The following is an 11,745-nucleotide window of genomic DNA, read 5'->3' on the forward strand; positions in this document are numbered from 1 at the left end:
CGCCTCTCCTCTGGGGGCTCTGGGGTCGGAGATTTACTCTGAAAAGTCCAAAATACAATTATGTGCAGCAATGATTGTCTTGTCTGGTGTCAAATCCTCTATTTCTTCATCGTTCCTTATGGGAGACCCCGACCATGGGTGTATAGCTTCTGCCTCCGGAGGACACACAAAGTACTACACCAAAAAGTGTAGCTCCTCCCTCCGAGCATATACACCCCCTGGATGACCAAATCTAGCCAGTTCAATGCTTTGTGTTCAGGAGGTCACACACACATGCATTCTCATCTGATTTTTGATTTTTGATTTCAAAGAGTTGGAAGAAAAGCGGGTCCAAGCTGGACTCCCGGCATGTCCCTTCTCACCCCACTGTGTCGGCGGTGCTGTTAAGGTTGATTTTACAAGGCTGGAGCCTTACATGCCGCGCTCCTTCACCATCCCTCGGGCTCTGGCTTGAAGTGGGAGCCATCATGGTTCTCACTGCTTTGCAGGAGACCGGTCTCCATCCGCAGCCCTTTCAGGACCCTGCCGGACGGAGCGCTCACCCCTCAGGGACCTGGCCCTGCGTCTCATAAGCTAAGTATTGAGACGTTATTGAGGGGTCCCTTGTACATTTATTGTGGGGAGAGTGTGTTATTTCACTTTGCTGTGATTTCCGGCCGGTTCTCTGGTTTTCTCCTGAGAACCGCGCCGAGGGTGCCTGCTCGTCGGCCGCATGGGAAAATTTAGGCCCCGGCTTCGGCTGCGGCCTAGTTTCGTTTTCACTGCCCCTGCATGTCAGTCATGCAGGGGGACAGTGCGGCGCCGCCTACCGGCCGTTCAGCTCAGGGGAGGACACTGCTCTCTGAGGAGATGTTTCCCTCCCCTGTATTTCTCCTTGGCCCTCCGGTTCCCGCTCTTGGACTAAACCCCGCCCCCCCTCCTCACTCCGGCGCCATTTTATCAGCGTTCACACACTGATCGGTGCTGGCTGCTGCAGCTCTGCATCTGTCTGGGGGTCCAAGATGTGGAATCCGGAGGGCACACAAAACGGTCTGGTAAGCCGCAACCTCTGGTTGTGGACTTTCTTATACACTCTCTGGGGGTCATTCTGAAGGAGTGTGTTCCTTACTGCAGAGCCTCCACCTCAGCAGCATGTCTCTCACTAGGAGCAAGGCTGCAAGGCTTTACTCTATATGCACTGCATGTAAGCTCATACTGCCTGAACCGAGCACATATCCACATTGTGATGCCTGCTCTAACATGGTGGTGCCTCAGCCTGGAGTCTCCCCAGGGGTCCCTCCGGCTGCTCCAGCCCCGGTGGCTGAACCCCCGGCTTGGGTAGCATCGTTTTCTAAAGCTCTCTCCCAGTCCTTTGCCGACTCCATGGGACAGCTGTCCCGGACTCTGCTGACCATGCATCAGCCCCTTTCTCAGGGCGCCTCTGCTGCTCCGACTCGCTCTGCAGAGCTCACAGAGGATTTTTCATCTGTTCCCAGACCCCGTCCTCCTAAACGGAGACGCAGGGACTCTTCTCCTTCCTCGTCCCACGGCTCTGATTCACGAGCTGAATTGCAGGGCGAGGAGGATGCCTTTACTGTGGGCTCGGACGCTACCTCTATGTACCCCATTGATCTAACTGAAGGTGATGCGGATGTTAGTGACTTGATTGCGTCCATTAATTCCGTACTGGACCTCAATCCACCAGTGTCAGAGGAACAAGCCTCTCTGGTAGAAAAACACCAGTTTACCTCACCTAAGAGAGCAAGGAGTATGTTTTTTAACCACTCCAGTTTTCAGGCCACTGTGACCAAGCCCAGGGCCTGTCCTGACAAACGCTTCCCAAAGCGTAGTTCTGATGATCGTTTTCCCTTTCCACCAGAGGTGGTCAAGGAGTGGGCTCATTCACCAAAGGTAGATCCTCCGGTGTCTAGAATCTCAGCCCGGACAGTTGTATCTGTGGCCGATGGCACCTCACTTAAGGATCCCACTGACCGCCAGGTTGACCTTCTGGCCAAATCTGTATATGAAGCGGTAGGGGCCTCGTTCTCCCCGTCTTTTGCAGCAGTGTGGGCTCTTAAGGCCGTCTCTGCTTCTCTGGCGGAGATGCATTCCCTCACCAGGGACTCTATGCCCAAAATGGTTGCCTTAACTTCCCAGGCTTCGGCTTTTTCATCCTATGCCATGTCTGCCATTCTGGAGGCTTCTCACCGCACGGCGGTGGCTTCCGCTAATTCCCTCGCGATCCGCAGGATCTTGTGGCTTCGAGAGTGGAAAGCAGACGCTTCTTCCAAGAAGTACCTTCCTGGGCTCCCCTTTGCTGGGTCCCAGCTGTTCGGTGAACAACTGGATGAAATTATTAAGGAAGCTACTGGCGGGAAGAGTACTTCCTTGCCACAAACTAAAACCAGGAAACCTGTCCAGGGCAGGAACCAGTCGAGGTTTCGTTCCTTTCGTTCCTCTAACTGGTCATCCTCTAAGCCCTCAGCCTCGTCCACTAACTCAGCCAAGGATCGATAACCCAGCTGGCGCACAAAGCCGCGTCCTCAGAAGAACGGAGGAGCCGCTGCCACTAAGGCAGCCTCCTCTTGACTATCTGGCTGCGCCAGCAACGTCCTTGGTCGGTGGCAGGCTCTCCCACTTTGGTGACGTGTGGTTTCAACACGTCTCCGATAAGTGGGTGCGGGATATCATCTCCCACGGCTACAGGATAGAATTTTCTTCCAGCCCGCCAAACAGATTTTTTTCTGTCCACTCCCCCCTGCTCCAAAGCCGCCGCCTTCTCTCAGGCCGTGGCATCCTTGCAGGCCAACGGAGTAATTGTACCGGTTCCCGCCCGGGAACGGTTCAGAGGTTTCTACTCAAACCTCTTCCTAGTCCCCAAGAAGGACGGTTCCTTCCGGCCCATCCTGGATCTCAAGCTTCTCAACAAGCATGTTCAGGTGCGGCACTTTCGCATGGAATCTCTGCGATCGGTCATTGCCTCAATGACCCAAGGAGATTTTCTAGCATCCATCGACATCAGAGATGCCTATCTGCATGTGCCAATTGCATTTTCACAACAGCGTTGGCTACGTTTTGCAATCGGAGAGGAACATTTCCAATTCGTGGCTCTTCCCTTCGGGTTAGCCACGGCCCCTCGTGTATTCACCAAGGTCATGGCAGCAGTGGTTGCGGTTCTGCACCTCCAGGGGTTGGCAGTGATTCCTTACCTGGACGACCTTCTAGTCAAGGCTTCATCCAGTGCAGACTGTCAGCGGAGTGTCTCGCTCACTCTCGCCACGCTTGTTCAATTCGGGTGGCTTGTCAATCTGCCCAAGTCCACTCTGACCCCGACCCAGAAACTTACGTACCTAGGGATGCAATTCGAGACTCTGCCGGCACTTGTGAAGCTGCCCTTAGTCAAACAGCAGTCCCTTCATCTGGCGGTGCGCTCTCTGTTGAAGCCCCGCCGTCATTCCATCAGGCACCTCATGCAGGTGCTGGGTCAGATGGTGGCGTCAATGGAAGCGGTTCCCTTTGCCCAGTTCCATCTGCGTCCTCTGCAGCTGGACATTCTCCGCTGTTGGGACAAGCGGACCTCTTCCTTGCACAGGCTAGTGGCTCTGTCGCCACAGACCAGGAGCTCTCTTTAGTGGTGGCTTCGGCCCCTCTCTCTGTCCCAGGGACGCTCCTTTCTGGCCCCGTCCTGGGTGATTCTCACCACGGATGCCAGTCTATCCGGCTGGGGAGCAGTGTTTCTCCACCACTGAGCACAGGGCACTTGGACTCCGTCCAAATCAGCCCTCTCGATCAATGTGCTGGAAATCAGAGCTGTGCTCCTAGCTCTCGTAGCCTTTCACCACCTGTTGGCGGGCAAGCACATTCGAGTCCAGTCAGACAACGCGACAGCAGTTGCCTACATCAATCACCAGGGCGGGACTCGCAGCCGCCTAGCAATGTTGGAAGTTCAACGTATCCTTCAGTGGACGGAGGACTCCAAGTCCACCATATCCGCAGTCCACATCCCAGGCGTAGAAAACTGGGAGGCAGATTATCTCAGCCGTCAAACCGTGGACAGCGGCGAGTGGGCCCTGCATCCGGCAGTGTTCCGGTCAATCTGCCGCAAGTGGGGCACTCCGGAAGTGGATCTAATGGCATCCCGGCACAACAACAAGGTCCCGGTTTACGTGGCTCGCTCCCACGATCCTCAGGCCTTGGCAGCGGACGCGCTGGTTCAGGATTGGTCCCAGTTCCGTCTGGCCTACGTGTTTCCCCCTCTAGCTCTCTTGCCCAAGATCAGAATGGAGGGCCGTCGGGTCATAATCATTGCTCCAGACTGGCCCAGGCGAGCTTGGTACCCAGACCTGCTCCGTCTGTCCGTAGAGGTGCCGTGGCATTTCCCGGACCGCCCAGACCTTCTCTCACAAGGTCCGTTTTTCCGCCAGAATTCTGCGGCTCTCAGATTGACAGCGTGGCTCTTGAGTCCTGGATCCTGACGGCTTCAGGCATTCCTTCCGAGGTCATCTTCACTATGACTCAGGCTCGGAAGTCTTCCTCGGCCAGGATTTACCACAGGACTTGGAGAATTTTCCTGTCCTGGTGTCGCTCTTCCGGCCATGCTCCTTGGCCGTTTTCCTTGCCGACCATCCTGTCCTTTCTACAGTCCGGTCTGCAGCTAGGACTATCCCTCAATTCCCTCAAGGGACAGGTCTCGGCTCTGTCAGTGTTGTTCCAGCGGCGTATCGCCCGACTGGCCCAGGTGCGCGCCTTCATGCAGGGCGCATCTCACATCATTCCTCCTTACCGGCGGCATTTGGATCCCTGGGACCTTAATCTGGTCCTCACGGCCTTACAGAAACCCCCCTTTGAGCCTCTTAGGGAGGTTTCTTTGTTTCGACTTTCACAGAAAGTGGTCTTTCTGGTGGCCATAACTTCTCTCAGGAGAGTCTCTGATTTGGCTGCGCTCTCTTCGGAGTCACCCTTTTTGGTTTTTCACCAAGACAAGGTGGTTCTCCGTCCGACTCCGGACTTTCTCCTAAAGGTGGTGTCTCCTTTCCACCTTAACCAGGACATTTCATTGCCTTCCCTTTGTCCGGCCCCTGTGCATCGCTTTGAGAAAGCGTTGCATACTTTAGATTTGGTGCAGGCGCTCCGGATCTATGTGTCACGCACCGCTGCTCTTAGGCGGTGCACCTCTCTTTTTGTGCTGACCACAGGTCAGCGCAAGGGTCTCTCGGCTTCTTAACCGACCCTAGCTCGTTGGATTAGGTCGGCCATATCCGATGCCTACCAATGTTCTCAGGTGCCTCCCCCGCCGGGGATTAAGGCGCACTCGACCAAAGCTGTCGGTGCCTCTTGGGCTTTCAGGCACCAGGCTACGGCTCAGCAGGTCTGTCAGGCTGCCACTTGGCCCAGTCTGCACACCTTTTCGAAGCACTACCAAGTGCATGCTCATGCTTCGGCAGATGCGAGCTTGGGCAGACGCATCCTTCAGGCGGCTGTCGCCCATTTGTGAAGTTAGGTTTTGCCTACTTCTCAGTTTTCTGTTTATTTCCCACCCATGGACTGCTTTGAGACGTCCCATGGTCTGGGTCTCCCATAAGGAACGATGAAGAAAAAGAGAATTTTGTTTAATTACCGTAAATTCTTTTTCTTATAGTTCCGACATGGGAGACCCAGCACCCTCCCTGTTGCCTGTTGGCAGTTCTTGTTCCGTGTGTTTTCACTGGCTGTTGTTGTAGACAGAGGTTCCGGTTATTCCGGGTTTTACTCTATCTCTACTTGTGGGTGGATGTCCTCCTTCAGCTTTTGCACTAAACTGGCTAGATTTGGTCATCCAGGGGGTGGATATGCTCGGAGGGAGGAGCTACACTTTTTGGTGTAGTACTTTGTGTGTCCTCCGGAGGCAGAAGCTATACACCCATGGTCTGGGTCTCCCATGTCGGAACTATAAGAAAAAGAATTTACGGTAAGTAAACAAAATTCTCTTTTTTGTCACTTTGTAGAGAGTAACTATTAGAAATGACAGCTCCATGGTGGATGATCTGCCATAAACCATGTACAGAGCAAGGACACCACAGCGCCCTCCATCATGTAGTGGTCACTCCTGGGTACTGCAACTCTCCAATTTAATTGGTTGGGAACTAAGTTGCAGCCAGTAATTGGTGTATGGGGCTGTGGCAGGCAATCCTATATGAGATGAATAGTCTATCCTGCGCACACTGCTACACTGTAACAAACCCTCTGCATTACATAACCATTTAATGTCATTAACCAGTTTAGAAAAACACATTTTCCAAATTTATGGAGATCTGAGAACTTTGTGTATTCTCATCTATTACCCAGGGGGGAGAAGACCAACAATTGGTGTCTCCTGCTCTTGAGGAGCCAACACCTCCATGATTTTCATGGACAGCGCAGAGACTAAAAAGTAATACTACTATTGAGGTGCTGTAGAGATTGAGCACTCGCTGCTGGGTGTCCACTGAAATCAGGGCGTTTATACAGAAGGGATCAAGTGATCACCTGGGACTTCCCTAACAAAAGGGTTAACCAATAGCCAAAGACCTCTATGGGGTCCCAGCACCATTACCTACATGTATTGTATGGGGAAACTTTACATGAGACCGGACGACCGCATCAAGGTCCATAGTGTTGATTTCAATTTTTTTTAGTTATATTTTGCGTACAAGATATATTTTAACAATTCCAACCTTTCCACCCACCCTTAGTGTCCCTGTGCACTAAAATGTCCCTAGATTTTCCTTATTGTCCTGTAACTGCCTATTTGTGGGGGTCGGCACCCTATGTATGAAGGAATTGGTGCCCCCACTTGTGTTGACCCACTTGATGGACTGACTTAAATTTAACGACCTGACGCGTTTCTCCCCACACTTTTGGGGTTCATCAGGGGTCTTTTTAAAACCATAGACAACACTTAATAGTTTAAATTGATAGGAGTATATCAATTTAACAAATAAGTGTTGTCTATGGTTTTAAAAAGACCCCTGATGAACCCCAAAAGTGTGGGTAGAAACGCGTCGGGTCGTTAAATTTCAGTCAGTCCATCAAGTGGGTCAAATTTTAATAGAGCCCTATAATTCCCGTCCAGACTGGTGGAAAGCTATACCTATCCTGTAATTCTTAAACACCTAAATCTATCCTTCTACACAGGTGTCTATACCTACCCTAATTCCCCTAATAGATAGCAAAAGGGAATATACAGGGAGGGCAAGCCGCCGCGGAGTGGGGGCACCAATTCCTTCATACATAGGGTGCCGACCCCCACGTATAGGCAGTTACAGGACAATAGGGAAAATCTAGGGACATTTTAGTGCACAGGGACACTAAGGCAGGCTTTACACATTGCGACATCCCTAGCAATTGCTAGCGATGTCGAGCGCGATAGCACCCACCCCCATCGTACATGCGATATCTGGTGCTTGCTGCCGTAGCGAACATTATCGCTACGGCAGCTTCACACGCACTTACCTGGTCGGCGACGTCGCTGTGACCGCCGAACAATCCCTCCTTCAAGGGGGAGGTGCGTTCGGCATCATAGCGACGTCACTGCGACATCACTAAGCGGCCGGCCAATAGAAGTGGAGGGGCGGAGATGAGCGGGACATAACATCCCACCCACCTTCTCCTTTCCGCATTGCTGGTGGACGCAGGTAAGGAGATGTTTGTCGTTCCTTCAACATCGTATCTGCAGCAGTAACGACATTATGGAAATGAACGACGTGACACAAATCAGCGATTTTTTTACACTTCTGCGCTCGTTCATTTTCGCACCTAGGACATTGCGATGTCGCTACCGGCGCCGGATGTGCGGCACTAACGACGTGACTCCGACGATATATCGTTACCGATGTCGCAACGTGTAAAGTACCCCTAAGGGTGAGTGGCAAGGTTGGAATTGTTAAAATATGTCTTGTACACAAAATATAAATACAAATAATTTAAATCAACAAAATCTGTGAATAGTTTAAAAGAAAGAAAAAAATAAGAACTGTGAACAAAAGGTCCATAGTGCTGGAGAAGAAGACCCGGGGCTAAGCCCACATTCACCCAATGGACATCCAATGAAATAAAGACAAGAACAAAGATGTAGAGGGGGAAAAAGAAGATTTTATTTATAGATAAAGGTTATTACTTATTGTATTATGTGTAAGTGTCATTTATACATCTATCACATTAATAATCCTATTTATGGGCATTATTTTTTTTTTCTTAATTTAGGTTTTTGTGTCAACTAAAAAATGTTGAATCTAAAATATTATATTTAACAAAAGTTCTATATTTTTTTATTATTTTTTTGCTATAAATATAAGAACCTTCTTTTTTAATTCTATTTTCCTAAACCTACTTATTGGCTGTTGATCCAGAGGAAGGCGAAAACCCCCTGTGAGGAATCGGCCAATTATCCTTATATCAGGGGGGAAAATTCCTTCCCGACCCCAAATATGGCGATCAGAATAAATCCCAGGATCAAGGGCTCATAGTTAAAGTGTGATACAGAAGTGTAATTTTTTAAAAAAATATTTAATTATTTTCTACTTTTGGAGTAATTTATGTTTATATTTGTGTCAATTTTTATACTAAAAATATTTTACGTAAATTATATATTTTTTATATTTTTACACAATTTTATTAATATAGATGTATGTATATAATTTTTTGCTATAAATACGAGAATCTATTTTTTTATTTTATTTTCCTAAACCTACTTATTGGCTGTTGATCTAAAAGAAGGCGAAACCCCCCTGTGAGGAATCGGCCAATTATCCTTATATCACGGGGGAAAATTCCTTCCCGACCCCAAATATGGCGATCAGAATAAATCCCAGGATCAAGGGCTCCTAACCTGATTGTCATGTGAGATATTATTTTTTTTTTTAATATACAATTTATTTTTATATATATGGACTAAAAAATGTTGGTGTGTGTAAAATTAACAATTTTTGTAAACTTTTTTTTGGACACTAGTTATGTATAAATCTACTTATTGATCTATTATACTAAACCTATTTAAGGCCGTGTAGATCCAGAGGAAGGCGAAAACCCCCTGTGAGGAATGGGCCAATTGTCCTCATATCAGGGGGAAAAATTCCTTCCTGACCCCAAATATGGCGATCAGATTAAATCCCAGGATCAAGGCCGAAATCTCCCTTTACGCGTCTATGTATCTATGTGTGGGTGTCTATACCTATTGTGTAGTGTGTCTGGGTGTCTATACCTATTGTGTAGTGTGTCTGGGTGTCTATACCTATTGTGTAGTGTGTGTGGGTGTCTATACCTATTGTGTAGTGTGTGTGGGTGCCTATACCTATCGTGTTGTGTGGGTGGGTCTATACTGATCGTGTGGTGTGGATGTGGATGTGGTGGGTGACATACTTACCCGGCCTGTGCAGAGCCGAGTTCAGGACTTATGGACATCAAGCACAGGCCGCTCCTGGGGGGCAGAGTATCTTCAGGCTGGATGATGTCCGGTGCCAGCCCAGGATTGGAGGATGCACAGTGAAGAGCGTGGTGCAGGGCCACGATGGCAGAGGTCGGGCATGAAGATGTTATGGAGAGAGATGGTGTTCTATGGCAGCCGAGGTGACACACAGCAGCAGAGACTTGAGGTACGGGTCAGGAGGCAAGAAGTTCTGGGCAGTTGGCACGGGCTCATCCTGCAAGACATAAGAAGATTATTCAGAAACTTCAATCTCCAGATATTCTGTTATCTTAGGGAAATGATCTTTATAATGAAGCATTCCCCTATGTAACATCAGATATGATGTATGGATATAATGACTGGTGTTCTCCATGTACAGCGGTCAGGGCCGGCGTCAGCATCCGACACACATGTGCAAATGCCGGGGCCCTGGACCGCCGGGGGGGCCCACTCACCGCAGTGGCGATGATGTATCCCGCAGTCCCCGGGTCGATTTTCGGAGACCGCAGTGCTCGGGCGGCAGCCGCACTTTCCTGCACTCAGCGTGTCACTGCTCAGCGTTGTGTGCAGGGACAGTGAAGTTCATCTGTGGGCGGAGCTAGTGCGTAGTGTGCTGAAGTTCCATCCACAGATGAAGAGAAGGTACCTGGAAGGAGCCCATACACTCTAGCATCTACCATGAAGAGAGGAGCCGCAGCACCAGTATCCCGCCGAGCTGTTTGTCCCCCCAGAACTGTCCCCTCACCCCAGTGCTGTATACCCTCCAGAACTGTCCCCTGACCCACCACAGTGCTGTGTACCCTCTAGACCTGTGTGTCCCCTAACCCCAGTGCTGTATACCCCCAGAACTGTCTGACCCCCAACAACAGTGCTGTATATCCCCCAGAACTGTCTGTCCCCTTACCCCAGTGATGTATACCCCCAGCACTGTCTGCTCCCCCTTTAGAGCAATTTGTCCCCTCAAAAACTGTCTGCCCCACTTCAGTACTTTATACACCCCACAACTGTATGTTCCCCCACCCCAGTGCTGTATACCCCCCTCTAGAGCAATATGTCCCCCCACCCCAGTGCTGTATATACCCCTCAGAGCTGTTTGTCCTCCCACTACAGTGCTCTATACCCCCCTCTAGAGCTATATGTCCCCCCACCCCAGTGCTGTATACCCCCCTCTAGAGCAATATGACCCCCACTTGAGTGCTGTATACCCCCAGAGCTGTAGTTCCCCCCCATCCCAGTGTGGTATACCCCCAGAGCTGTATGTCCCCACCACATGGCTCTATGCCCCCAGAGCGTTATGTCCCCCCAGCCAAGTGCTCTATACTCCCCCATAGCTATTTGTCCCCTCACCCCAGTGCTGTATACCACCCCAGAGCTGTTTGTCCCCTCCACCCCATTGCTGTATACCACCCCAGTGCTGTATACCACCCCAGAGCTGAATGTCCTCCTCTAGAGCTTTATATCTCCCTATTGCTGTATACCCCAGCATCTCCTGTAATGTATATACAGCAGTGTCAGTGTGCACTATGTGTGGCCATGTCTGTTAGTCATGGCCACCAATAAGCGCGGCATAGCCACATGCCCGGGAGGAGCTGGATGGGCGACAAGCGGGGGGAGGGGAGTGCGGCTGCTGCCGGTTTCCCCATATTATTATCTCTAATGTGTCAGTGTGTGCATGTATGATGTGTATCTATGTATGTCACTGTACATGACTGTGTATAGATTTATGACTGTTTATTTGTATTTTTGTGAATTTCTCTTTAAACTTGTATATGTACATATGCCTGTATGTGTATGTATCTGTGTATGTGTGTGTCTGTGTGTGCATAGGGCCCACTGAGACTATTTCACCCGGGGCCCACAAAAACCTGGATCCGGCCCTGACAGCGGTCACTCACCAGATGGTCGTGGATTCTCTCACAGCCCAGATCTTTTCATCCACCTAAGAATAACAGAGTCATAGTTTAGTCAGAGGCAAAGACAGTGAGAGAAGACAAGGACAATGGAAATGACCACAAGACGAGAACATCTGATGGGTGTTATCCCCAGACAAGGAGGTTCTTACCGGGCCCAACTTGGTGATATGTAATTAAATCCGGCCACGGGGTCTAGGGCTGCCTTTACTTCCGGCCACTGCAGACTGCCAGGACCCAACTACCACCATTTTCCCCCCCTAGAAAGACACGACACCGTTCTCTTATAAATTAAAAATACTTTTATTTGAATTTTCCATTTTTTGGAGAGAGGCATGGGGAAAAACCACTCTCATCTTTTGGCATAAAATTTGGTCGCAGCTTTTTACCAGGCATTAACTTGCCAACATCACGGGGTTCAGGTAAATGTACCGC

At 50.0% G+C, this 11,745-nt stretch overlaps 1 long non-coding RNA gene across 1 annotated transcript; it reads right to left on the reverse strand.

The window, feature by feature from the left end:
• Positions 1-9,595: 9,595 nt before the first annotated feature.
• LOC142256909 (uncharacterized) lies at positions 9,596-11,528 on the reverse strand. The gene is made up of 3 exons (XR_012727579.1): positions 11,463-11,528; positions 11,296-11,339; positions 9,596-9,635 (listed from the first exon to the last, which is right to left on the reverse strand). It is a non-coding gene; the product is annotated as an uncharacterized LOC142256909 (long non-coding RNA).
• Positions 11,529-11,745: the final 217 nt, after the last annotated feature.

This window comes from Anomaloglossus baeobatrachus, chromosome 11, assembly GCF_048569485.1.
Source record: "Anomaloglossus baeobatrachus isolate aAnoBae1 chromosome 11, aAnoBae1.hap1, whole genome shotgun sequence".
Lineage (NCBI taxonomy): Eukaryota > Metazoa > Chordata > Amphibia > Anura > Aromobatidae > Anomaloglossus > Anomaloglossus baeobatrachus.